At 43.6% G+C, this 27178-nt stretch overlaps 2 long non-coding RNA genes across 2 annotated transcripts in view; one reads left to right on the top strand and one right to left on the bottom strand.

Annotated features, from left to right (window-relative positions):
* The window catches only part of LOC310840838, a 387462-nt gene that overhangs the window by 75979 nt on the left and 284305 nt on the right, over positions 1-27178 (top strand). The window lies entirely within an intron of this gene.
* Positions 9130-11791, bottom strand: LOC310840865. The gene is made up of 2 exons (XR_014562221.1): positions 11651-11791; positions 9130-9354 (listed from the first exon to the last, which is right to left on the bottom strand). It is a non-coding gene; the product is annotated as an uncharacterized lncRNA (long non-coding RNA).

The following is a 27178-nucleotide window of genomic DNA, read 5'->3' on the forward strand; positions in this document are numbered from 1 at the left end:
GTTGTGGCATTTTTTAATTTTTTTTTTACCATAACCACTTAATTCATTATCTGCCTAGTTGGCGGGGAACTCTTGTCAGATTGCCCACCCATTGTCCAACCTGTACATTTAGAACATTAAAAAAAAACAACCAGCTTTGCAGAAGGTTGCATCATTATTGCCTTTCCTTCATCCTCGAAGAAAACATGTTGTAAAGCAGTTTTCTCAGTTCTTAGTAATTTCTGTGCTTTCTGTTATTACACAACACAATGGTACAGTTCTTCCAAGGCTTATCACATTAAAATAGTCACATATTTTCATAACAAAAAGCAAGTGTGTTGCTCCCTCTCCGCACATATTCTTAAAACCTCAGCCTTTAATGTGAGCACTTATTAAAAAGAACAAAAGCAAGCACTTTATCCATTTTCCCTTTTAAACTAATGCCATGGAAGTCGCCACCACCTTTAATTGTCCTCCTGTACCCTGGATCTGGTCGCTCCCCCAGAGTCCTTTGTTCCTAGCTGGTATGTTGGAGGGGGAAAGGAAACAGACTTTGATTCCCTGACAACAAGCTTTTTCACCTGGATACTTCCTGCTGTCTCGTGGCGGCTGCCCTTTGCTTCACTAGAGAGCTTTGACATCTCCTATGGTTACTCATCTGCTTCTCAGTCTGGCTTTAGCCCTTTCCTTTCAACAGCACTTGCAAAGACTCTTTAGAGACCCAAAATGGCATAAACCAATATTTGGTCAGCAGGACTTGGAAATATTTTGCCTGTCTCTAACACAGAAGGGAGAAAATGGGTCAAGGACAGGGTTTTGTTTATTTATTTCCTAAAATTTATAAACCGCTTGAGTGCAGGAGAGAAAAAAACACCTCAGTGTTTTACAAGAAAGATAAAACAATCCAGTTATCATGGGGGGGGGGGGGAGTACAACCAGAATTTGAAACATACAGAAAGTTAAAACTACAACAGAAAAGACTAAGAGGAATTGAAACTCATACAAATTTATTAAACATATGGCTTACCTGCTCAATGGAGGCTTCAAGCTCACTTGAGGCTGGTTGTCCTGCACCTCCGGCCTATCTGGCAGCAAGTCCTGCAGGCATATACAGTATGCCAGATTCAAAGTTCAACAGTCAGGAAACCCAGTCCAGGGATCACTCCACATAAGCAAAGTCCGATGTCCAATGGTTAGTAAACACAGTCCCGAGTCAAACCCAAAGCACAGTCCCATAAAGGTTCTAGGGCGTCCAAGCCGAGGTCCATCAACATGGGCAGTTGAGCAGACACAGCACCTCAGCTCTGCTTCCCTTTTGTACCTTGCATGTTGATTGCAGCATCTGGGCTTGATGAGGCAGGTGACCCTCACCTGTTCTGAGCCTGAGGAATCACACACTTCCTGCCAGAGCTAACGAGCCCCACCTAGGCTGTGCGCCCTTGCCTGTAGAGTGTACCACCTGCTGCTCCTTGCACCTTGGAGCTTGTTTTGTTTGTGGAGATGGGGGCCTCTCTGGCTCTGATAAGGGGTCCTGCCCTTCTGCACACTGACCCCCATCCCTCTGTCATCCTGTGTGTACTTCCACAACCCCAACCTCTCCTTTCCCATCTCAGGCTTGCCCCAGTGGGTCCCGGTCACAGCTGCACCCCTCGCCAGGATCTTCTTTCTCCTCCCTGCTCTCCCTGCTGTCCTGCCAGTTCAGGACGCTGGTGGTATCTGGTCTGTGCTTACACATTTGTGAGTTTGCTCATGCTCAAAAGCTCTCTCTTCTTTCTTTGATCCATGTTTTGGGTCCTGCCTCAAATTCTTGGACATTCCCATGCATGGCAAAGAAACCTATAATGCACAGGACCAGTCATTAAACAGAATCTGGAAACATTGAGGAGGGCAGTGTAAATCAGGCAGGATAAAATAAATTTGTTTGTTTAACCTCCATCCATAGATCTCAGGGCAATTTGCAATATATATATATATATAAATGATACATAAGAAAAATAAGAACAAAAACAGATCAATAATTCCCCCTCCCACAACACATTAAAAGGGGTATCAAATGTTACTTCATGATAACTGAAATATCTGGATGCTTTTTAAGGGCAGCCCCAGATAGAGTGTGATCTGTCCTAGAGATTACTGTGGTACAAATGATTAAAACAAGTTCCAACTTGGCCAGAAATAGTCACAACTGGTGCACCAGCCAAAGCTGGTAAACAACACTCCTAGTCCCCTATGCCCCCTGAGCTTCTAGATTAGGAGCAGTGGATCCAGGATCACTCCAAACCTATATTCCCCATCTATAACATGGCTATACTTCAGTCTAAACCCATATTTAAAAAAGTCTCCCCCACCAACAGACCTTCCATCTTGTCTGGAATTATATTCAAGTTGCTCAAGGCTGGGAAATATCATTAGTAAGCTGCCAATATCCTTTGCCTCATAATGGCAACAGGAAAGATTATATTAATAATATGGAATATTCAATCACCCAAGCAAGAAAGATTATAAATGAGGTTCCATGAAGTGTTATTATCAGAATCCATCCTCCTCACACTAGTACAGGGTAGTGCTTTGGGGAGGCAAATCCCCAGTGCTTCTAAATTAACCATTAAAGGCACTTCTTGACACGGCTGGAGTGGCATGAATGGTTAGGCAAGAATGATGGGAATGAGCACAAGGGGATCTCTAGTTATGAAGCACCTCCATCTCAGTGACAAAGCATCAAGATAAACAGCTGGCAGGTGAGTTAAACATCTGTGTGAATGTATCAATAGGGCAAGGAGGCCAGGGCAGTTAATCATCCTTGGGTTTTGATCTTAGTCATCCCAGTTGTCCAAGATTTTCAACAGTTAGTTAGAAAGCCTGCAGGGGCATCAGGGCTACCCAAAGCATTGTACAGAGTGTCACATGTACAGCTAGGTCTCTGATGGATAGAAATCATGGGTGTGTGCTAGGTGCGATTAACTCCCGGTTCTCAGGGAACAAGATCATTCCCTTGAGACCAAGGTAATTCACCTGGAGAAACTGAGGAAAGCAGAGAGGTTTGTGGAAGAGTCCATTCCAGTTTCAAATACTGGCATGCCACTCTCAGCATGACAGATTTTCTGCTGTTACTGACAAGGAGAGTCTTGGATAAGGGGGTGTCGTTCCAAAAAAGAAGGAAATTATCCCACAAAGGGGATCTATTCCTTGGTGGATAAACTTATGCCATCTCATGCCAAGGATATGTCTGTTAGGATAAGGAGATCAAAGTAATCAGTTATAAAATCGTTAGAAGCCCAGAGAGATGTCCTTCTGATGGGTGTGTAGACCACATGGTAATATGTCTGTCTAGTTCAGAGTTAGTAGATGTCACACACCATCTAAATATGTGAGTAGATAGCACTGGGAAGGCACCAATGATGGGGGCGAGAATGTAGTCACACAGACCTAGAAGAAAAATTTAGTTGGCTGGGTAGGAAGTTGATGGCACATGGATGAGAAGTTGTTGGCAGAAGGAATTTGTTATGCACACAGGCATGTGTTGGGATAAACTGAGCTAAAGGAATGGACTTCACTTCAAGCTAAATGGAACCAGGCATTTTTCTTCCTCTCTTAAAACTGGGACTCACAATCACCCAAATGGTGGCAGATTCAGGACAGACAAAAGGAGGTACTTCATCACTCAGTGCATAATTAAAGCACAGAATTTGCTACCGCAAAATCTGGCAGGGGCATCAATTTAGATGGCTTTAGGGATTAGACAAATTGATGGAGGATGAAGCCCTCAATGGCTACTAGTCATGATGATGACTATCTGCTACCGCCAGGATCAGAGACAGCCTATCTCTGAATTCTAGTTGCTGGGAAACAACAGCAAGAGAAGGGCTTGTAGGCTTTGGTTTGATCTAGCACGACAGATCTTAAGCTCTTCATAGGAAGACTTGGCTGCATTTACATCATCTATTCTAATTGATGGTGTGCAGATAATGTGGTAGTGGGAAATTGCATTTTAAATTTCAGAAGTGTTTGAACAGGAAATCAAGTTGTTCTGTGGGAAACGTAGCAAACTGCATGGCCGATAACAAAGAATAATTACTGACACGTGCAAATGTATTGTCTAAATTTAGATGCCTAATTACTAGGATTGTTAAATTTCAACTTGCATGATGCACTGGATGTCCACGGGTGTTAGACCATATGGCTGAACAAAGTTCTTGTCTAAACATGTTCCATTTATTTATTTATTTATTTATTTATTTATTTATTTATTTATTTATTAACCTGTCTAAAAACATTGCAAAGAGCATCCAAGTTCAATCATCTGTGTAATTATCATAATGTTGCCAGTTCGTGACTCACTCGGTTCCTTACACTCAAGGCAGGACAGCAACAACATTGAAGTTTCAGCAATATAGAGAGATATACGATATAGCACATCCGATATGTCCCATACCCATCTCTAACATGCTTATTTTAAAAAAGCTTTTGTGTTGTTTGTGGAATATAGACAAGCTTACATTTTCAAAATAAGATGATTACGGAAGAGGAGAGAAGCCCTCCTTAACCACCCTACCACTGTGCCTCTTGAATGTATGGAAAGGACTTTCAAATACCGTAGTTGCTCAGAATCTGGACTCTGCTTTGCAGTGCAGTCAAGCTCATAGTCATCTGCTAAAAATTAGTGAAGAATTGCTCTCTCTGGCAACTTCTGGGCACAGATGATACAAACAAAACTATCCTCAACTGGGTAACACTTTCTGGATGCTGTAGTCACATACAAGTAGGTTCATGCAAACAACACAACCTAGAGGAAAATGTGCATCACCCATCATCATCCAAGGATACAATCAAACAGTTCAATGAGGCTTAGATGGTGCACATGTGCTTTCCAAAGTTCAACTGCACTAGTGGTACATGTGAAAGCTGTTTCTGTGTACTGATCTATTTCATTGGATTAGACCATATATGTTTCTATGTTGATGAAAATAATATTCTCAGTCTGTGGTGGTACACAAGTGATGTTTTGTTTATGCACAGTAGCTTAAATTAGGAAGAAAAGGAAATGTACTGTAAATGTAGCAAGAATTCAGGACTTATTGAATGTAAAATGCAATCTTTAGGTATCTATTATTGCGTGTAAATCTCTCGGTACACAGCAAATGCACATCAAATGTTCTTCAGCAGCCATGATTATTTCAGAGAATGTAGAACAATTTCTCATTATTTATATTAAAGTGTTCAGATGACACAGCCTTCTCATTTTGCAAACATTAGGAAACCATTACGGAGATTGGATATTACATTTCCACTGTCTCTAAAAGCCCCTCTTTTCTTCTTAGCATGAAAAGACCTCCAAAGCACAGTGTTTGCCGATGTGCAAATGCATTTCCTAGTTCCAGCACAATTGCTTTAGCAGAATTGATAAAGGACATTGTAATAAGAACAGCCTTGCTTTGTTCCTAATGTCCACCCCAAGAGAAAATATGTTTCTTCCTTATAATAAAGAATGAAAGCAAAAATACTGAAAACACATTTTCCATTCATATTCACTTGCCAAAACAGATTCGCAGCAAAAAACACACACAGTGTGTCTGACTGTTAACCAGAAGGTTGGTGGTTTGAGCCCATCCAGAGATGGCAGTGCAGTCCCACACTGAAGGGGGTTGGACTAGATCACCCTCAGGATCCCTTCCAATTCTACAGTTCTATTATTTCTGTGAGCTCCACATTAACCTGTTCATTCTGTTGCTGGTGTCTTCAAAGCTTGATTTTTTTTTTAAAGCATCATTTTATTAATTATCTACAGCACACCTACCAGAAAATTTCTATACAGTGGTACCTCGGGTTACATACGCGTCAGGTTACAGACTCCACTAACCCAGAAATATTACCTCGGGTTAAGAACTTTGCTTCAGGTTGAGAACAGAAACCGTGCTCTGGCAGCATGGCGGCAGCGGGAGGCCCCATTAGCTAAAGTGGTGCTTCAGGTTAAGAACAGTTTCAGGTTAAGAACAGACCTCCAGAACGAATTAAGTTCTTAACCCGAGGTACCACTGTACCTTTGTGAGAAACCATTTTTTCTGTTACATTCATCACCTAGTGAACTGTTCAGAATAAGCAGACTTCGTACTTCTTCCTGAAGAGAGCATGCAAACTACAAAAGCTGGGGAGCTGCGCTATTTAGAGGCACCTGCTAATCAGTACAAGGCCCAAGGGGTACAATCCAGCTTCTCTTCTGATACTCAGCTTACATGTGTGGATGCCTGTTTTGAGTGCACTCAGACACCAAACCTCTGTATCCAAAGGGAATGAGGGATACACAAGCCTTCTGAGCTTCAGAACTGGCTTCAGAATCCAGGGCAGAGATGGGGCAACCCATAGCCCTCCAGATGTTGCTGGACTTCAACTCCCATCAGCTCTAGCCAGCAAGGTCAAATGGTTAGAGATGAGTGGAGTTGTAGTCTCACAACACCTAGATGGCTACAGGTTCCCCATGGAAAGAGACGGTGCTTAACTCCACCCAGCATATTTCCTTTTTCCAACCTGACTTCAGACATCACACCTCCAGCTAAGCTTTGTGGCATCTGCCCTTCAGTGTTGGTCTACGTACCACTTGTGCTTTCTTGCCCTCCTTGGAGGCCCAGGAGACCTAGCAAAGCAGGGAGTACAGCTCTGTTGGCAAGTGGACCACCATATTCCACTCCAGGCAGCTCAGGCAGGATGCAAGGACTGCAGCCACTTACAACTGAGCCATTGTTTCTCCACGGGACATGCTGTTCTCCTCCATCTTGGCTCCCTACTGCAAGGGTCACTTTGGCCACTCGAGAAGCGGCAGACCTTGGGGTCTCAAATTTCAGCAGCACCCTGTACAACATAAAAAGAGACTTTCCAGCAAATTGCTTGGCGAGAACCCTAGACCTTTCCTCCACCATCACCCAGATCCATTGCCAATGCTGCAACACAATTGTTGGTCAGGCTCTCACTTCATTCCTATTGTGGTCTTTCTCTGCATATATTTTGCACCACATACCTTCCTTTTCTCCTTTGTCCGAGTACTTACATCCAGAGTATGCACACTGATAACGCTGGAGTCGCTGCCAGTCAGGGTAGACAAGGCAATGGTCTGATCTGGTATAAGGCAATTTCCTATGTTCTTAATGGCATGAAATAAAATATTGCCCAATCGCCTCTTCAAAGCATACTTTCCTGCAGTGGGACATGCATATATGTATTCACAGAACCAAAAGCTAAATGCATATGCAAACAGAAGGGGGAGACCTGTGTGGCTGTGTCCAGAAGCTGCCTGAGGACACAAGAAAGGACAGGACACAACAGATGGAAGAGCAGCAGGTTCTCCTGTAATTGCTGTGCCGTGTCAGCACAAATCAAAGCACGCTTGCTTGCTGGCCATATAGACTACAGCCACCCTCTCTAGCACCTGTTCAGGCTAATTGACCATTATTTCATCGGTCTCATTCTGCGCTACAAGACCCTCATTCGACCACCGTTCTTCCCAGGTCAGACATTAGTGATGAGAGTTCTGTTAACTACTATGTACTCATAGCAATCTAGCCAAAAGAGCAACCAACTGTGGTAAAGAACGGAACCAGTAGGAAGGCAACTGAGTGATAACCTCTGGCCAACCTTCCTTTGTTAGGGAGATTACTTGTTAATGGTCCATGAAGGTTAGGTTGGTGCTTCTATTATAGTTTGGGAGATAGGTGAACAATTTATTCCTGTGCGTGAATGCCAGAGGACTAGGGTGTGTGAGAGTGTGTGTGTGTGTGTGTGAGAGAGAGAGAGAGAGAGAGAGAGAGAGAGATTGCTGGGAGTTAGTGAAGGCATTTCGGGTGCAGGATAGCTTTCTTTCAGGGGGAAATTGTTGCACGGGAGCAGAGCTGCTCCCTCTCCTTGTAGCAACATCTGTACAGTTGTCAATAATTTTCTTTATACAAAAATGCAACTAGTCTTCATTGTTTTCTCCCCCTAAGAAGAGCAAATCCAGGTCATGCTGCCCTTGGGCCATCTCAGTTCTGAGTGGGGAAATGCAACACGTAAATCATTCAGTTTGGACATAATGTTTCCAATGAACAGCATAGGCCTGGGAATTATCTGGCTATCTATTATCCTATTATCTGTGTTTAGGCTCTACAGGCATCTCGTGGGGGTGGCAGAAGCAGGGAACTGGTCCCTGGATGTGTTGTTGAGTGGCAAAAGTAGTTCTCTGCCACCTCTATCCCTTCATTCTAGGAAACCAGCCATCTTTCCCTAGATCATCTCCACACACTTTCTTTTTTTATAAGTATATTTGCTGCTGTTTCTTGCTTTCTTCATAACCCAATAATCCCCCTTATAAGACAGTTTTCTGAAAAGGAAGGACAGATACAACGAATGAACCTATCAAAACCACTCTGGAGTGATGCAGAAAAGGTAGCTCACCCTGGCAGGGGCACCAAACTTTGTCTGCAATATATATCTACCTTTTTAGTAGTCTTCCTTTTTAGGAAGGGTCATTTTGGCAGGGTCTTCCAAGGGCCAAAATAGACATGTAGCTGCTTGCTAAACACACACTCACTGGTTGGCTATAAAATAGGAGGTGGGTGTCTACTTTTATCCCTAAAACAGAGTGCAGAGGGATGGGAATGAAATTAGCCACCAACCTCTACTGCTTGAAGAGTCCATGCTTAGCTCATTTTTGAGAGAGGAGCCAGGCTGAGGAGGGGAAAAAATTAAAGCAGTAGAGCTTTAGGTGGTGGTGGGGAGTAGAGAGAGTTGTTTTGGTCCCTTCCCCTATGCACTTCATTTACTGACAAAAGTAGACCGGACAACCCCAGCTGGCAGAGAGAAAGAAGTAGGCTGCTGGCAGAAGCCAAAGGGTGAGAGCCAGGCTTGATTTCTGTTTGATGCAAGACCTTCAGTAGTGTTAATGCTGTGAGCCCCTTGAGTTATATATATGTGTGTGTGTGAATAAACCATATATCACAAAGACACCACAGTCTCTGCTGTTACTCATTCCAAGGAAACCAAACCCTGGACAAGTGTCTGGAACTGCTGGGATCTCATACCACTCAGAGATTGGGCTGATGAGCAACAATATTAAATACTGCCTCTCTCACCCACTGCAAGAAATGTACCAAGTCCATGACAAGGCAGCATAAATTAAAGGACAAATTAAGTTGACAGAAGTTAAGCAGTCTAGAAAAACACTGCTATCATTTTAATTAGGGCTGTTCATTTTCTGCAGTATTATGCAAGCATATACTATCTGCCTCCTTGCTCAGCTTGAGGAGCTGGAGTCTGATGAACTAATTCTGTCTTCAGGCAACAGCATCCACTGCCTCCAAGTGGGGTGGTTGTTCTTCCTAGATAGTCTCCAGCCATGCTTCTCCATCTCACCTAAAGAGTATCCGGATGAAGGAAAAGAGCTCCTGTGCCTTCAAACGAGGAGCAGAGGAAATTTCACCAGATTCAGTGCCTGAGATGAAGCGCTTTCCCCACACTCCACCCCAGTGGTATTATGGGAATTACTCGTTTGTGCTGAGAGCAAGCCAGTACTGTTTATTCGTTTTTGTAACCTTACCTTCCACCAGGCAGCACACACAGTTCCTTCCCCTCTGCTTACTATTTACCTTACAACAGCCCTAAGATAGACATTAGACTGTTGGGCTCAGGAAGAGGGACTAGCCCAAGGTCATACAGTGAGCCTCATGGCCAGGGACAGCAGAGAAAGTCATTTCAGGTTTGCATTTAAAGGCAAACCTGCCTAATTTGCACTTTCTGAAACAACAGATGAACCAAAACACAGCCATCCTTCAGAATTTGCACTTCTCTGAATTTTGTGGTGGAGCTCTTCGGCAAAGTCATGTGTACAAATATGCAAGTTCCTTTGGTAAAATGTGTGCATAAAAATGCATATTTGCATGAAAATAACATACAAAATGCATTATTTTAGGGCAGAGTGCTTTGTAAAAATGAGTATTAGGCAAAATGGTATACAACCATGTACCTTGGAAGAAATTTGCTTCAAAGTGCTAATGAATCTTCATGAGGATTTTTAAAAAATCACTTTCTGATATAGAAGATCTGAGTTTAAGATTGGAAAAGTGAGAAACTTGAGAGAAGCCAAAATCTTAGCCAGATTTATGGCTAAGTGGGAATTTGAACCTGGGTCTTTCTGGTTTCTCCACACTGGTTCTCAGCCACTAGCAAAGGTCATTGCAGGACAAGTGACGGTGTGCATTAGGTTTTAGCATGCCCCTTCAAGTGTGCCAAAGCATTGCAAACTGTTGCCCCATATATAAGTGTCTTCATTCACCATAGCAGCAGCTCACCATCAGAACAAGAAACTCCTCCTTGGTCCGGGAGGGTCATGAGAAGTGGAGCCAAGTATCTTTTGAAAGCAGCGTGAGACCACAATGGCTACTACTTTTTAATCTACTGGTTATTTTGGAGACAGGAATGAGGTCAGTTTAAGGATCCAGTGCTAATGTTTGTACAGAACTAAATTATCAAATAGATGAATCTAAGCAAAAGTGCATAAACCATATTTATAAAAATTCTACAGTATGTCAAAAGAATTAAAAAAAACCAGACCCATGGATGACCTTTATGGCTGGATTCCTGCCTCTCCACCAATACAGGCACAGCCTGAGAGTTTAATTAGACTCACCTCTCCATGTAAGGACTCAAAGTTCAGAGAAATCCTTTTTCTTTCACACTCACAGTGTGAAATGGCATGGGGTGGGGTGGGGGAGGCAGGGTCTGATAGAGAAAAAAAATTAAACCTCTATTTGACTTTGTCCGTGCTTCCTTTAATATATTTTTTAGCCCGAAGCCTTTTTTTAAAAAAAAAAATCTGCCTTCCAAAGACTCAGCCTATTTTATACCTTCCTTTGAAGATATTTAGGCTATGCCTATTGAATGGCAAAGATCAATGGGTCGCGAGGCTGTGATAAACTCAACTATATCGCTGGGGGAGAGGAAGACTTAGCACCCATCAAAATCCTCAAAAAGCAGCGTTTAAATGGGTGGAAATATTTTTAAAACCAAATTCCTGTTGCAGCTTCCTACTCCCACTTTCTCTCTGGCAGGGGAGTCATTTCAACATGGTGTGCATTTGTGACTCTTCTTTCAAATTAGCTCTTAGGCTCGGCTATTATCCCTCTTCACTCCCCCCTCCCCACTCCCCAAATGTGTTACTCACATTTAGTATATTCATTTATATTCATTCACAGCCTTTCATGCAGCTCGGCACTCACAGAACAAAACATGTGTGCCTGATGAGCTTCTGGCTTTTCCATATGGGTGGGTAGCTGACAGGGTCTGGGGGAAGCATCCAATGTGTCGAGTCCAGAGCAGCAGATTTATGACAGTGACGCATTTGTAAATAACATCCTGTGGCTACTGTTGTTTTAGTAAGCCTTGAAGGGTAATTACATTGGAAGACCATTGGAGGTGAGTATGCTGGCGAAGATCACTGCTGTGTCCTTGCCTCACAACAAGCAGGCAGATGTTTGTGTATTTTATCGAATGAGCAAGGCAGGCTGGCAGCTTAGCAATGCTCAGAGGTGGCTTCCTGGGCTGCTGCTTTGCAAAGCTTTTTTTCTCTTCCTTTTGCCAAGCCTTCCACTAAACATATGCTATGACACCTACACCTGGGCACAGGGTTAATGATACACACACATAGACACACCTTTAGCTCCTTTAATTAGGCCCCAGGCAAGTTGCTCTGAAGGATTTCTGCCTGCTTGTTTCCATCCTTCCGGAGTCACAAGCTGCCACTGAGCACGTGCAGAGTGTCTTTTCACCAACCAGAAAAAAATGTGTTTAAAGAAAACAAGGAAAATACCTCCAAGCACAGTCAGAAGAATATCATCATTTTTTAACACACAGAAAGCCACATTTTATAGAGAACAGGAAAACAGTGAGGAAACAGTGAGCAAGCAAACAATTTTTTTCCTGGCTCCTCCTATTCTGAAAACTCACCAGGAAGGGGGGGGGGCGGAATCCCAGTAGGACTGCAAAGTTCTGACTGCTTGACAGCTCTTTCTTTGGTCTACCTGAAGCCTTGTGCACTTGATACATTTGGATAACATTTCCATTAGGGCACCCTCTGCAGGTACTCAGTAGGGCTGTGGACTGGATTTGGCTAGGACGCAAAACAAATCAGATGAAGAAATAGTCACCCCAAGTCCCTGAATGGAGCAAGTGTAGACAAGGAAGCAGACCTCACAGGGAAGCAGACCCCAAGAAGAAGAAGAGGAGGAGGAGGAGTTTGGATTTGATATCCCGCTTTATCACTACCCGAAGGAGTCTCAAAGCGGCTAAAATTCTCCTTTCCCTTCCTCCCCCACAACAAACACTCTGTGAGGTGAGTGGGACTGAGAGACCTCAGAGAAGTGTGACTAGCCCAAGGTCACCCAGCAGCTGCATGTGGAGGAGTGGAGTCGCAAACCCGGTTCACCAGATTACGAGACTACCACTCTTCACCACTACACCACACTGGCTTGCTTGCCTAGGAATGTGGGATGGTCATGGAAGGAATTGCAAGAGGGCTTTCCTGCCCCAGAAAAAAAAATGTTTCGTCAGAGCTGCCAAGAAAGAAAATTCCTTGACTGAACAAGTAAAACATGGAGTGCACTTCCTCTTTGCTGGAGAGCTTACTAGTGGACTGGTGTATTTAGAGTGTGCTGTAACACCTAATGCCTTATAAAAGCCATTGAGCCAAGCATTTTCTGTGACTAGGACCATTTATATAAGGAAGAGGGTGGCAATGGGAAAGAAGCAGGTCCTTCTGACATCACCATAAAACTTGCTTCCCTGTCTACTTTTATCTCCCCTCCCTTCCTTCAGAGCTGCTTTTATAGAAGGCTCTGAGCCATTTTCAAAGTCATTCTCTGCAGCTGCATCCATCTCCCTCTGTTTTCTATCATAATCCTTTCCAGCAGCCCCTGTGAAATGGGATCCTGATCCTACATCCCTGGAGGTAGGAAACCTAGGCTGCAGCAGGTTGGTCCCTAGGGTTCCTTCACCTACAAACACAACACTGTTTGGCACAAATAGTTTCTGGCTTCTGCATGTGCGTAGCTGTTGGTGGACTGAGCTACATCCTCTGTTGGCAGTGCTAATTCCCTCCCCGCTTTTCCAAACCTTTCTAGAGGTGAACTAATAGTGCAAAACAATCCCCCCCCACACACTTCCTTGAGATGAAAATTGCATGATGAAAAGCGTTTCATCAAGGAGATCATTAACATGCAATCAAAAACTTCCGTGTTTTGATATCCCAAATTTATAATTGCATTTAGCACCTTGGAGCCACCTCCCTGTGTAGTCTTCTGGCTGAGCTACTGAAATACAGCCTGCTAAGAAGCATGAAAAAGAAGAAACTCTGGTTACTTCCATGTGCAATACATTGCCCAGCCAAGCCATTTCAGCTTACAAACAGCATATTAAGCAAGGCTTTCCTGACACACCCACACATCGAACTGCCCATCACCGATTAGATCCATTTCATATATCTGGTCTCCTGAGGTTGATGCCAGGGGAAGTTCAAGACATGGGAAAAAGCAGCAGTAACACTGTAATTTATATTCATCCTCAAGAGTGAACCACAGAAGTGGGTGGTAGATGTGAGTAAGTAAAAAGCTTTGATCCCACAGGGGTCAGGCTGGGGTCAAACTAACAGCTCTGCGCTTGAATCACACATGCTCACCTCTGCCTTCCAAATATTTGATAGGCAGCAATGTATAAATTGCTCATCTTATGAGCAAGGTTGATCAGGACTGGCGCTAGCATTAGGTAGAGTGAGACAGAACTCACCATGAACACCTCCATTGTTCTCTTATACAGTGGTACCTCAGGTTACATACGCTTCAGGTTACAGACTCCGCTAACACAGAAATAGTGCTTCCGGTTAAGAACTTTGCTTCAGGATGAGAACAGAAATCGAGGTCTGGAGGCGCGGCGGCAACAGGAGGCCCCATTAGCTAAAGTGGTGCTTCAGGTTAAGAACAGTTTCAGGTTATGTACGGACCTCCAGAACGAATTAAGTACTTAACCTGAGGTACCACTGTAATGGCAATGAGAGGTGCAGGAACTGAGTTCCGGTGAGTTCCGGCTGAAAAAAAGCCCTGCCCAAAGCTAAAATAAAGGCATTAATAGCTGGCATTAATTCTAGCTGCAAGTACCTTCTAGCACATTTGGATGCAGCTTTCAGGAAAACAGAAGAAAGAGCAGAGATGGCCAGCACAAATGGGAAACAAAGTGCCAGGCAAGGAGGAATGTTAGCACACAGGGGTGTGCATAAGAAATTGTGGTCAGTTGTACCTATTGGAGGGGGGAAACAGGAGATGAATTAATGCATCAGGAAGGGAGCAGTGTGAAACAGTTCTAAGGACCTCTGCAAAAATTAAACAATAGGTTTCTTCCCCAAGGAGGGGAGACAATGGAGTTTAATGCCATTGGGACTCAGCTAGATTGGTAAAGAAAAAGCATTGTATATGTGATATAACACTATGACACCAGATGGCGCTGTGGAGTCCCTTCTTTCCCTACCAGATCTCCCTGTATGAGTTTACAACACGTTTAACTGAATCGCTTCTTTGACATGTCTAGATCCAGCCTAGGTCAAAGTCTAGGATTGGGGAGAGAAGAGAACCAGGAGCAGAACCCAAGCCTTGTCTTCACTTTCACAGCTACCTGATATGAGTTTACTTTCATACCTACCTAGGGTTGTCTTGCTGACTCATTGTTTTACTACTTTACTGGCTGCAAGTACGTGTCAGCTTTGCTCTGTTGACTCTAACGTTTAAGCATTCTATTTCTAATAAACTCTTTAGATAATCTATTTCTGTTGTCTTCTGGTCTTGCCTGAATAAGCTGGCTCACCCCAGCAAACTTAGAACTGTGTGGTAGCTGAAGGACTACCTGCAGTCAGCTGTTATAATTAAATTAAATTAAATTCACCTTCAGAGAAATTAGACATAGGTAGGTTTAATCTCCTTCACTGTTTTGGGGTGTCGTGAGCAGGAGCTAATTGTTAGGCATTTCATTATTGCTGTATTTTAAATGCCAGGGAAGGGGAGAGGTGTTTGTGGGATTTTTTTTTCTGCCTCAGGTGCCAAAAGAACTTGGCCAGCCTTCTGAAAGAAGCATCTTGGCTTTGATAGAGGCACAAGATCATTTGCTGCTTTGCCACCTCGGGGAGCAAATTGTCTGGGTCCAGCCCTGCTCCAGTTTCTGTGCTTTCTGCCAGTGCTTTTGCATAGGTTTTACAAGAGGATTAAAACCATCTACTGGCAGCTTCTCAAACACCTCGTTATATATATATGCTACAGCAATTTCAGCAACGCGCAGATATGGAGGCAGGCAGGGAGCTGTTGCCACCCCTGGAATCTGCTGCTAAGAATTTGATCTGATAAGTTTAGCATGGTTGAAAGAGGTTAAATAATTTGCCCTCCTTTCCCCCAGTCTTTAAGCAACCTTGTTTTGAGTGCAAAAGATAATTAAAATGCACTGAGGCCAGAGTTAATTTGCATTGGAATAACAGAATCACAGATTCATAGAATTGTAGGGTTGGAAAGCACCCCAAGGGTCTTCTAGTCCTGCAATGCAGGAATCTCAACTAAAACATCCACCACAGATGGCCATCCAACCTCTACTTAAAAACCTCCAAGGAAGAAGAGCCCACAACTTCCCAAGGGAGACCATTCCACTGTCGAATAGCTCTTACTGTCAAAAAGTTCTTCCTGGTGTTTAGTCGGAATCTCCTTTCTTATAACTTGAAGCCATTGGTTCAAGTCCTAGTCTCCAGAGCAGGAGAAAACAAGTTTGCTCCATCTTCCATGTGACAGCCCTTCAGATATTTGAAGATGGCCACCATATCTCCTCTCAGTCTCCTCTTTCCTAGCTTTAACATACCCAGCTCCTACAACCTTTCCTCATAAGGCTTGGTTTCCATTATGGTATCTTGTTGGAGTAGAGGCCTTAATGTGAACCCAGGATCTGCTGATATTTCCCTCCTTCCCTGATTGCTGGCGATGATGGTGGAAGAAGAGGTCCCACTACAAGGGTGAGAAACTCCGCAGGCCACGTGTCTGTAGTGGGCAGGGGCGGAGGAGCAATGGTTGTGGAATGTGCCACATTCCAGCCAAGCAAAAAGACCTCTCCATCCACCAAGCATTCTCAGGAGTCAAGGACCATTCCAGCCAGGCAAAATATCTCACAAGGAGCACATAGAGAAGGGCACCTGGAGGGTATGTCCTGAGGAGATGGTGTAACGTAGGGGCTAGAGAGAAAAGCCTGAGGCTCCCCACCTCTTGCCATACTACTTTGTATTTACCTGCTGGATTAATGGTTGATTCTGACATTCAGGATTGAACATTTGTAGCTTCCATGTGGTCCCATCCTATGCTCCTCTGACACAACATAGGACTGCAGAGACCCTGTGGGACCAGCAGGATCACATGGGAAAAGTCCAGCTCCGACCATGAGAAAAAAACAACAACAAAGAGTCTTGGGGCATCTGTAGGAATGGATTTATTATAGCATAAAGCCTAGGATATAGCATAAAGCCTAGAGCCCCCTTCATCAGATACAATCTTGCTATACACTGAAATAAACCCAAACAAGAATTCTCAACAACCTTGACCCACAAATCCCTTTTCTTTGCTTGCAGGCAAATCGGCCTCTTCAGATAATAACTACTCGCCTCTTGTCATCAGCAGTGAATTCTGTGGAATGCAGATGAGTAAAGATATCTCCCACATTTCAAAAGCATGCTTCAGACCACTGGCCTTCAAATGGCGGGCCAGGACCCACTCGTGGATTGTGGCTTGATCCAAGGTGGGTCACTACCACCATGCAGATATATGGTAAGAGATTGAGAAATGGGTCCCTTAATGCATGTTTTGGTTAAAAGTGGGTCCTGGGTCTGAAAAGGCTCAAGACAACTTAGAAGCAGGAAACTGACATTTCTTTCATCCTCCCTCCCTCCCTCCCTCCCTCCCTCTCACTCTGTGTGGAGAATCTGACCCAGAATTCCAAGTTCAAATATTGAGGGCAAATCCCTAAGAGCATTGGACAACTCATTCTTGGGTGGGGGGCAGTAGAGAGGGGAAGATTAGAATAACCTGAATTTCTTAAGCCTTTTTAATATCATAGCTGTTTGGCTAGATGAAGGCCTTCAGATCATCTGAAGCTGAAAGGGAAGAAAAGGAAACAGCAAGATCAGATCTTTGGGGTTTTTAAAGCCAATTTGCAACTCTTATGGAATTAAAAAGATGCTGATGAGCTCAGTTCGACAAGGTCTATGTTGGGAACAGGGAAAGCCTAAGTGGAAGTGACAGGGCTGGGAATAAAGTGTGATGTCTTCACCACCACGCATTAAGCTTTCAGCTCACACTCTTAAATCTTTTGCCTATAAATATTAAATAATTTATTGGTGTCTGGATTTTCTGCTGCTTTTTTAAGGACATGCTTCTATATTGGAGATAAGGTCTATGCCTGAGCCCACACCTTCCTCCACACACACACACACACACACACACACACACAATCTTCTTTCAATGAGCAAGGAAAATGGCTTCATCCCAGATAGTGTCAGCACTGTAAGACCTTTGCACATGCTCAGTTCCTTGGTGACTTGAAATGGATCTTTCTTAATGCCATACTTGTCAGGTGACATGAAAAGCATTGCCTGTGGCATTTGATACACACATTACAGTAATGGCTCAATGCAGGAGCTACAAATTTTGCCACAGTGGGCAAATGTTTGCATTGCTGCCTTACCACCTCTCTCCCTCTCTTGGGTGGTGTGTCCTCTTTCGTGGCAGCAGTGGCACTTATTGGCTGCCTGTGATGTGTAACATCATTTTTTAAAAAAATGCTGCCTTGTTGCATTTACATTGGGCAGAAGTGGTTCCTAAACTATAAGTTGCCACTTAGCAGGTGAGTGCCAGCGGCAGGGGAACAAGAGCAGAAGAGTGGTGTGCTGTTGCACTCATGCTCCACTTGCATGCTTCTCATAGACATCCAGTTGACCACTGTGGGATATGGTATGCTGGACTAGATGGACCTTGGGTCTGACCCAAAAGGGTGGTTCTTCTGTCCCTAAGAGCAGCCACTTTAGCCCAATGTAGCAAAAACATCCAGCACTGAATTAAACAGAGAAGGCATAGTCAATGTGGTGGTGCTTTGCAGAAGACATTGAACTCCAACTCCCATCAACCCTACAGCAGCGTGGTTCATGGTCAGGAATGGTGGGAGCTGCGGCCTAACGAATATCTGGAAGGCACCATATTGGTTACACCTGAAATAGGTTTTTCACCATAGAAGCACCTCATGCATTAATGTTTCAGGTGCCACGGGAGTCCCTGAGGTGTGTCCATAGCCAGTTGTTTACTTTCTCCCTCTGACTTGGCGTGAAAAGAACAACAGCTGATCTGCATGCTTCACCTGACAGAGAGATGCATTTGAACTGTATGCCTGCGAGGTCACTGCGCTGAGCTTGAGGCACTGGAGGAAGGGAGTCGAGAAACATCCAGTGCCCTGCCTTTGGTATAATGAGCCCCAGAATCATTACTCCGTGCCTGAAGCAGCCTCTTGTTTGCTAAAACACCCTCTTCTGAATGTTAAATACCAGCCTCGGTGCTCTGAGACTTGAAGACACAAAAACAAATCTTGATTTCTTAACCAACACATGCAACACAGTAGCACTTTTAAAAAAGTTTTCTTTTTCTTTTTCTTTCTTTTTGCACTCATCGGAATAATCACCGACTGGTTCATAGTCAACAGCATTTAATAAGTCACCGAAATGCTTAAATTAGAAAATGATGCTGCTTCATCTCTCAACAGGAAGCTTATTAGAGCTTGTGTTGATTTGTAGCATACAAAAACACAAGAAGTGGAAAGGGACTGGAGGCTTATCCTTTATTCATATTAACCAGCCCACTCCCAGGGTGCTCGGCAGATAATGCCCTAACTGCAAAAGTGCCACGCAAGATGACACGCCGGAATCGTCAAACATGAGGAGAAATTGACCCTGTGCTACAGCCCACTTTTGGCTTAATAGGAACAGCTGGTCAGTGAAGCGTTTGCTCAAAATTTAACAAGGCTTCAACACCAAGAGGCATCTGCCAATATATCAAAAGGGAGAGCCCAGCTCAATGAGATTTAATTTAAATTCATATCTGAGGCTGACAGACGAGAGATCCATTGCTCTTCCACAGGCCTCAGAAAGTGGCATTGGCTCTGGAAAGGCATTTTGTTTTCTGTAAAGCAGCGCAACCATCTAGAGGGTTCAGAACGTGTATGATGAAGACTACTGAGAGAGTGGGAAAGAGAGAGATGGAAAGACCTAGTGCAAGAGGGCTGGCCCTATCAAGACCATGGACACATTTGCCACGGCTGTGGTTGCATGAATAAACCACATCAAGTGGGACACAAAACAATATAACAGCAACTTGAGATACAGATGGGTCTATCCAGTATTATGGAATCCTTCCCAGAAGGAAAGGAAATAATAGTTACTCCAATGCTGGATTAAAGGAATGGGAGGAACTCAGTGCTGAAGTACAGCTCAGGGTCTTGCCTTATCAAACCTATATACCCCATCCTGTCTTACCTATAGTCTCAGGTTCCTATAGTCATGTAGGGAGGACTAGCTTGGTTTTCATCCACACCAGAGCATTTTAGCACTTCTGAGGCACTGCCTTTCCATAATCAGCTGGAAACGGAGTTAAAAAGGAGCTATGGAGAGATTTAAGAAAGCTATCATAAGCAGCAAGTTCAGTTCCAAAATTCTGTACTAGGAAGATCTTGCACACATACGCACACATGCAATGCAACACAATGCAATGCAATGCAACGCAACACAACACAACACAACACAACACAACACAACACAACACAACACATACACAAATCTTTCTGCCTCAGGCCCGACATTCCCCATCCATGATTTCCTTCAAGCAGCCATGGATGAGAATTCAACAACACACAAAAGAGGCTTCCACCACTCCACAGTCTTTTACAACTGGTTGGGAAACCAGTGAAACAGAAACACAATTGTATAATTGTACTAGATCAGAACCCCTTGTCTGGAGCATACTGAACATAACAGTTAAGCCAGCCATACTTTTATAAACCACATTATCTGTTTATTTTGGTACCTTTATACCCCCACCCCTTTCTTCTCTTATGGAAGATGGCATACAGGACGTTCCCACATGGTCTCCCATCCATGCATTGGGCCAGACCCAGACCTGCTTAGCTTCAGCAGACCAGCTGGTGTCATGTGCCCGTGGACCATGCCCAAGATGAGACCGTGAGCATAGATCTGTGCGGTGAATAAAGCACTGCATCTGCTTATACAGTGGTACCTCGGGTTAAGTACTTAATTCGTTCCAGAGGTCCGTTCTTAATCTGAAACTGTTCTTAACCTGAAGCACCACTTTGGCCAATGGGGCCTCCTGCTGCCGCTGCGCCGCTGCTGCATGATTTCTGTCCTCATCCTGAAGCAAAGTTCTTAATCCAAGGTAATATTTCTGGGTTAGCGTAGTCTGTAACCTGAAGCGTATGTAACCCGAGATACCACTGTATACAGAATATGCTCCTGCCCTACCCAGAATATGCTCCGGCCATCATTCAGAATCAGTTACAGAGCTAGATGAAGCAGAAAAGCAGAGTGTTTTGTTTCTTGGTGCAGTGTTATGAAGGGAGTAGCTGCACAAAGTTTTCCCTCCCATGCCTTCCTGGGCAGCGTAGGGTCCAAGATTTCAACAGGGTGAGTGACAGTGGCCACAACATTAAATTAATCCATATTCACTGTTTCAGAGACTTCATTTTCAGCATGACCGCCTTTGTTTGACTTCCTTGCCAAGATGCTCTCGGGCAAATCAAGTGTATTTGATAGTCCAAAGAACAGGGAAGCTCTCAATCTCCCGAGCCACTGAGCAGCAGAGAGGGAGGGAGGGCTCACATGGCACATTTCAAGGGATGCAGGTGTGATAAAAAGGAAGTGGGCTAAATTATTCTGCTCGACCAAGAGACAAAAACAGTTTAGCAGTGGTTTCATGCTTTGTGGAAATCTCTATGTATGGACAGGGGTTTTGAAAATGAAAAGGAAAGGAAGTCGTTTCTCAACTGCGCTTCTGCTCTGACAGACTCTAGCTCAGCTTCTGCCATCAACAAGTTTCGGTGGCATACTTGACAGTAGGTGAAGTTTGATGACTCATTGGACTGGCATTCAGCTCTGTGCTACATGGCAGGAGGGGGAAATTTAATTTGCTACTCGTGCGAACAAAAGCAGGCGACCCTTTGCCGGAAGGCCTCAGTTACCATCCGATGGGAAACAAGCAGGTTGGGGGCCATTGTGCAATAAGGCAACCTGCCAGTCAAAAAGCAAACAAGGAAAAATGACAATAAAGTTTATACCACAAGAAACCCATGAAGGAAGGCTGCTCACAAGTCATACAAGATGGGTCTGTCGTGTCGGGGAACAAATTTGTTAAGAGTATGGTGAATTTTGGCTGAAATCCTACAACCTGCTATTCTCACTACCTCTGCTATTTCAGTGAGTTCTTTTTATGTCTGTGTAACTGGCAGGTCTAGGTAAGCAGTTGTCTCACTGTGGAAATTGCTAGTAGTAACACAGGGAGTAGTTGCCTTATGCAAAGCCAGACCATTGGTTTGTCTAGGTCAGCATTGTCCACCTAGACCAATGATTCTCAACTGGGGCAATATGCTCCACCCTGGTGGCAATTTAACAAATTTCAGAGGCCATTCAGAACTTTAAGGGGAGCAAATGGGGAACATTTGGGATTTTGGGGAGCTGCTTCTCTCTGGAACATACGCAGCTTCCTTGCACTGAGCCAGGCCATTGGTCATCCAGCTCAAAAGCGAAGCAATGTGTACAAAAACGCATATGCTAGCTTGAAGTATGCATAAAAATACATATGTAGAATGTGTATAGTAGGAGACATTCACTCTAAATGCCGGTGAATTTTCATGAGGAGCTCTGTATTTAGGTATTTATTTTTTAAATGAATACTGATGTGGAAATGCGGAGGGCCTGAGACTGGCAAAACCAGACACTGAGAGAAACTGAATTTGACAGACTTGTCTATCCCTATTCACAGGTCACCTGAGGCCAGTATGAGGATTTCTTACGATTGATCTTTTCCTTGTTGAATGGTCATGAATTGAAGACAGTCCTCCCCCCCACCCCCAAGAGGAGAAAAAAAAACAACAGCTGCCATATGACTGGATTTGAGAGCAGCAACCAAAATAACACAGGGCTGATGGTGACACTTGATAGTGCAGTTTATTCTTAAGATGGAGGCATTTTTAGTTGTTTTTCCTCTGCATTTATTTTTGCATATGGAATGAGTCGTTTGATGCACTTGATAAAATCAAGGACAATTAAACTAAATTGAGCTTTAATTTCAGACTGAGCACATACTTTTGCGACTGAGCGTTCCCTACTGCAAGATCAGATATCGCTGATGAGCTGCGCACACCAAAATGTGGATGCCAGAAGAACAACACCAGGCGGGGGTGGGGGGAGAGAGAGAGAATATGAAGAAGGGCCTGAATTGTCCTGACTTCCAAGGTGGACTTATATAATAATGCACCAATGAAGAAAAGAATAAAACCCCAAGTGGGTTTTTGTTTTGTTTTTATGATACAGAAGGTCAAATAGTCGTTACGGCAACCACTTGGATTCTGATTAAAGTGCTAAGTGATCCAGCTGTCACCGAGTGCTATAAGGGCTGCGTTCTCTCAGCAACAGCTCATGGAGGAGCCATTCAACTTCAGGCTGCGTCAAAGCCTTTCAAATAAACAAAGCAAGTGAACACATTATTGAAAGCAGGCAGGGAAACACACCAAGCACACCTGCACCATGCATTTAAAGCACGGTCCTAGCACTTTAACTGTCTTGGCCCCCACAAAGAATCCTGGGAGCTGTAGATGTTAGGAGACACACACACCGCATTCCCCACACATAACTAACACTCAGGCCCTCTTCCCAGGGAACTCTGGGAATTGCAGCTCTATGTGTGAAATAGGGGTCTCCTAGCAACTTTCGGAGCCCTTGACACCAGGATACTTTGAGGGAAGCTATGAATGTAATCGTGCTTTAATTGAATAGTGCCGATGAGGACACAGACATACTTACCTGGCTAATTTTTCAGTGGACCTTAATCCACCTGCGATACCTTCCCTCACCCTTTCTTCCTCTCCACCCCACACCACCCTAGAGCTTTTATTCCCTTCTCCAAGAGGGGTAAGCAAGCGTTTCTCTGTGAAGCTGACGGACAAAACATTCTTCCATACAAAAGCGCTGCAGTTTATATCAGATGTTCTGCCTCCATATTAACTCCAGCTGGCTGCCAGTTCTGAAGGCTCTGCTGCTCTGGTGGCTTTTCACACAAGCCCTGATCCAATTGGCAGCACCATACCTGGGGCTATCTGCATTTAGGTGTGTTTTGATCCTGTGATTACTTTTAAATCATTCTCTTCCCCTGCCCACGCTCCCTCTCTCTCTGCCTCTCTCTCTCTCTCTCTCTCTCTCTCTCTTTCTAACACACACACACACACCCATACACACAAAAAGTCTGGTTGGAAGAACAAAGCCTTTTTGGAGTGAACAGCTGAAAGAATTGCTTGCAAAATGTGCTATTTGAGAAAGGACAGTTTTGAGCTAATGGCTCTCTCCCTCTCAAAAAAAGATGCTTTCAAGAACCAAATCATGGTAAAAATGGGCCGAACAATGGAACCTCTTTACCCTGGCATTAGCAGACATGAATCAGTCAAAGATCCATTACAGCACATAGACACAATATCAAACTTTTTTTTCCCCCAGAGGTTCTGGATCTATTAAAATAAAAAATCTGGAAGAGCTAAAAAGGCATCTGAGCCTATTGAGCCCTAGTGTATCATTTAATTAGAGACCACACCGAGCCAGGGAAAAAAAGGATTTCACATCCATCAAAACCGCCTGTTATCACAGGAAACCACAATGTCAGATGTTGTACAGCTTAGAAAAATTAATAAATCAAACTCTTTTATTAAGTTGCTCTGCTCAGTTTATGAGCCATATATCTAACATTCCCTCTTACAGCACAATAGCTAGACGTTCAGAAGGTAATTATTCACATCATTTTTATCTACTCAAGAATAATTTAAGAGAAAAGGGGCACAAGAGCAACTCATGAGTTTTGTAGAACAATTTGCCCACTATTAATGCCACAAAGGATTGGGACTCATTTTTTCCCTTTCTTTTTTTTTAATCCACAATGAATATTTATTATTACTATTTATTGAATTTCTATCCCATCATTTTTCTCCAAGCAGCTGAAGGTGGCATACACTGTTCTCCTCATTTAATTCCTACATGAACCCTATGATGTAGGTTAGGCTTAGAGGCAATGACTGCCCCAGGTCATCCCGTGAGCTTCACAGCTGAGTGGGAATTTGAACCCTGGTCTCCCAGGTCTTAGTCCAATACTAACCACTAAACCACATAGGCACTCAGGCACAGAGCAAGAACGTCTTTGGTTTTCAGAGGCATATCTTTCTATATAAAAAATTAGGGTCCAATCCTATATCTGAGGGGCTTCAGAATTTGGCAAATGCCCTGAAACACCCATGGAACACCACATTACCATCACAAGGCTTCATTTTTATGAACTATGGAGAGATTTAAGAAAGATATAGTGGAGAAGTCAATTGGTGCTTTCCAGAGCTTGATTGTCTCCAACTTCCATTAGCCCTAGCCAGCATGATCAATGATCAAAGAAGATAGGAGATATAGTCCACTTAACTTTGCACTGTGTGAATAGGTAGTTTCTTTTGTCTGAACTGAATCTCCCAAAGATTCAGCTTCATTGGAGTAATAGTATTATGAGAGAGGGAGAAAATATTCTCTCTGCCTTCTTTCTCCTTACCATGCCTAATTTTATACACCTCTATCATGTCCCATCTTAGTCACCTTTTCTCTAAACTATAAGACTAAAAAGTCCCAAAGCCTTTCTTCATAGGGGAAATGTTGGTTGTATGTGTTTTCCTATTATTATTATTATTATTATTATTATTATTATTATTATTATTATAACCCACCCATCTGGCTGGGTTTCCCCAGCCACTCTGGGCAGCTTACAGTACATATAAAAACATAATAAAATGTCAGATATTAAAAAAACTTCCCAATACCCCGCCTTCCCTTCCACCCTGAACATGTATTCTATAGGGCAGCCATTCTACATATATAGCAGCAGCACCTCTCTACCCCAAGTATAACATTTCTATGTAAAAAGAAAATATGATGCAAGTCAGGCGGTTAAGGTCTTGCCGGTGCACAGCAAGTGAAATGCTAATGTCATCAGCCTTTGGAGCATGAAAATGCAAAAATGTAACAAAGAAAGTTCTTTCAACTTTCTCATATATATTCAGTCCAGGTACTACAGTGATCTCTGTATATATATATATATATAAAAGGACAAGTTGTTATGATGAGTGTCAGAAGTGTGAATGAGCTCTAACACAGATGCCACTTACAATTTTCAGGCATGGTTTTGAATGAAAGAACAGGAGCCCAAGTCCCAATTCAATAAGGAGTTCTTCTCTGTCCATCCTGTTGTCCCTCATAGGTAAAGAGGCACAAGTGCAGGACAGGGGCTGAGTATATTTCTTAAATTTCTAAGCTGTGTACTCCATGACAGTTGCAATAGAAAATATACATGACCATCCCCATCCCCATAATATTCTCCTATCAATTCAAATAATCATTTCATATCAATTATCAGCACTCATTCACTTTATATTGCCACCCATCAATCATGATTCCCTGGTCAGCTTACTAAGATAATACTAAAAATATAATATAGAATTATTAAAATCAGAAAGAAAGTTATTTTTAGAATTATTAAAAGTCAGAAAGAAACAGCTAACATCTTCCCTTGCAGCAGAGGCAGTATACACACTTCACAGTCCAGATTTGAGACAAAATTAAAAATATATGAGCGAACAAATACATTTTCTCCTGGCACTGAAAAGACCAGAGAGACAGTGCTTGCTAAGGCTTTCTGGCAAGGCTGTTCCATAGCCTGAAAAGGTCTGCTCTTTAGCCATCACTTGCCAATATACAAGCTGTTCATCATTATGAAGGTAGGAAAGAGGCGGCGCTAGCTCACACACCCTTTGCTAGAGCTCTATGATGGATCCCAGTAGTGAGGGGACCCTTAGGACAATGAACACAGGATCAACTGAGAGAGCATTGGGGAACCACAGCGACTAAAGAATGCAAATTCACCATGTTCTTAAGCCCCACCCCGAAGGAGCCCAGAGGCCACCAGGAAATGGGAGACTTCTCCTGGGATCAATTAAGATGCAGGACTTTGTGCCCTGTCAGCCTAGAACACAACTTGTCCTCGTTCTTCATCTCTCCCATACAATGAAGGGCATTCACCTGCATAGGAATATGATAAAGGAAAAAACCAAACTGTACTGTTTCCCATTTAGAGCAGGGGTGGGAAAGATCAAGCTTAGGAGTCAAATGCAGCCCTCCAGGCCTCTCTCTATGGGCTTTGGGATGCTCTTCAGGCCATCACCCTTCTGCCCCAAGTACATTGTTCACCAGTCCTGCTGGGGAGTGTCAAAAAATAAGCCTCATGGGCAGTGCTTTTTTCCTAGAAAAATAAGTGCCAGTGCTCACCCTGAGGTTGTTACAGTAAGTGCCATACTTTTTAACAACAAAAAAGAAGTGCCAGTACTGTGTACCCTTTAAAAAACACAGTTTATGGGTTTCATTAAGCAGCTTCTTTCTTTAAGCCCTCTCTTAAGATAAAGTTGACCTGGCAACATCTCCCATCTTCTCGAGGAGTATTGTGGCTTGAGTCAGAATTTTCTGCATCGGGTCCAATAAAAGAAAGCACTACAAGCTTTAGGGCAGGAATGGGGCTGTTCTGGGGACCTCCCCATGTCGTTGGACTCAAACTCCCATCAGCCCCAGCTGGCATGTCCAATGGTCAGATATGATAGGAGTTGGAGCCCAGCATCTGGGGGGGGGGGGCACAGATTCCCCAAACCGTTAGGATTGCCATACGTCCTCTTTTTCCAGGACACATCCTTCTTTTCAATGGGTAGAGTTGTCATAGCGATTCATAGTTAAAAGTAGAAGCCAGCAAACGTGTCCTCTTTTTTGCTCTTCAAAATATGGCAA

This window comes from Podarcis gaigeae (assembly GCF_964106915.1).
Source record: "Podarcis gaigeae genome assembly, chromosome: 3".
Classification (NCBI taxonomy): domain Eukaryota; kingdom Metazoa; phylum Chordata; class Lepidosauria; order Squamata; family Lacertidae; genus Podarcis; species Podarcis gaigeae.